We start from the raw sequence: 1,659 nt of genomic DNA, 5'->3' as shown, positions 1-1,659 counted from the left end.
ATAAAATTTGTAAGTATTTTTCACAAATTTTGTTACTAAAAGTGTTTTATACAAAATATTTTGCAAAAAAATTGGTAGTAATTTCTTGCAAATTTCTTTTCACAAAAAAATTTAAAATATTTCCTACGCAAAATAATTAAAAACAAAATTAATTGAAAATATGAGTTTTTTTAGTAGTGAAGTTGAAAAGTTAAAAATATTTGATCATTCATAACAATATAATAATTATTATAAAATACAATAATATCTAATAACAATGTAATTATAAAATAATATAATGTAAAAAATAAAAATTATAAATTTTTAAAACTTTTAAAGATATGAAATTTTATTTTGAACAAAAGTCACATATATTCTTACCTTTCAAGAAAACTTAAACATTAAAATAATTTTGATAACATAAACATAAATATATTATTACAAAGTAAAAATTATAAATTCTTAACATTTTTAAAGATATAAAATTCACTAATAATTTTAGTTTAGTTTAATTTTTCTAAAATAAAGATACACGTTGTCAAATTTAAAACTAAAAATATATATGAAAATAAAATTTGACTTTAAAATTCAAAATCACAAAAAACTATATGAATGCAATTTTCATTAACGCTCACAGGACAAAAACAATGAAAAGGTTTTGAAATTAGGTTTATCAAGTTTTTCTCTAACGATATTTCTTCTGTTCTGCGCTTCCCCTTTCAGTGGAGCTGGGTAAGTCTATTCCATCGTTATTCTTCCTGCGCTTTCCCTTTCAATGGACCTCGATAAGTCTATTTCATCAGTCATTCACTAACCTTTTGCTAACTTACAACGAAATCTTTTGTTTATGCAGATAAGGGAACAAAAGAAAAACGAAACAAACAAGCCAAATCTGCGATGTTATGACACGTCTGTGGAGGATGCCTTGATTGGATCGTATCTTAAAAACCTTCTTGATAGAAACGATGCCATAATATATAAACTTACAGCAAAGATTGCAAAAGTGAATAGGAAACGGAAAGATGTTTCTGCGAAACTGACAAAAGTAATGAAGGAATTGAAAAAGAACAAGAAAATAATAGTTGAGGTATATATAGAAATATTTTTATTTTTTGATTGAGTCAGATATTTTGTTTTTGAATGTTAATTTGAATCTTTAGATGGAGAGGAAACGCGCGAAGGTTACTGTGAGTGCGAAAAACGACGGAGAGTCGGTTGTGAAAGTTGACGAAGAGATGACGAAGACAACCTCACCAGGATTAGATGAGTAGTTGTATCCATGGTAATGGTTTTAATATTTGTTACTAGATGATTATTGGTTGAGTACTTGACTTTTTGTTTCTATGTTATTTTTTCATTTTATTTTTATGTGGACCTAGTTGTTCCATATTTTTTACATAGAAAGAATGATTTGATAAAGAGATAGAAGATTGATTTGGATGAATTTAAGGATGAAATTTATGTTGTTTTTTTGAAAGGATCTGTGAGTGATAGTGGAAATGATTTGACAATCAAATTTTTGGAAGTTTGAAAATTATTTGAGTGGTAAATTTTTGAAAGTTTGTAAATTTAGTAGATAATAAAATAAAATTACCAATTTGTCTTTGATATTAAAAATAATATAAAATGATATTTAGATAAGTGGTAAATGTATAAAATCCTATCGTATATGTATTGTTC

The 1,659-nt window shown here is 25.2% G+C and overlaps 1 long non-coding RNA gene across 1 annotated transcript; it reads left to right on the top strand.

Annotated features, from left to right (window-relative positions):
- Positions 1 to 583: 583 nt before the first annotated feature.
- On the top strand, positions 584 to 1,237 carry LOC114182927 (uncharacterized). The gene is made up of 3 exons (XR_014994963.1): positions 584 to 711; positions 833 to 1,066; positions 1,140 to 1,237. It is a non-coding gene; the product is annotated as an uncharacterized LOC114182927 (long non-coding RNA).
- Positions 1,238 to 1,659: the final 422 nt, after the last annotated feature.

Source organism: Vigna unguiculata, chromosome 5 (genome assembly GCF_037176805.1).
Source record: "Vigna unguiculata cultivar grain cowpea cultivar isolate G323 ecotype 2 chromosome 5, ASM3717680v1, whole genome shotgun sequence".
In the NCBI taxonomy this organism is placed as follows: Eukaryota; Viridiplantae; Streptophyta; class Magnoliopsida; order Fabales; family Fabaceae; genus Vigna; species Vigna unguiculata.
This window is presented reverse-complemented; position numbering and strand designations above follow the sequence as displayed.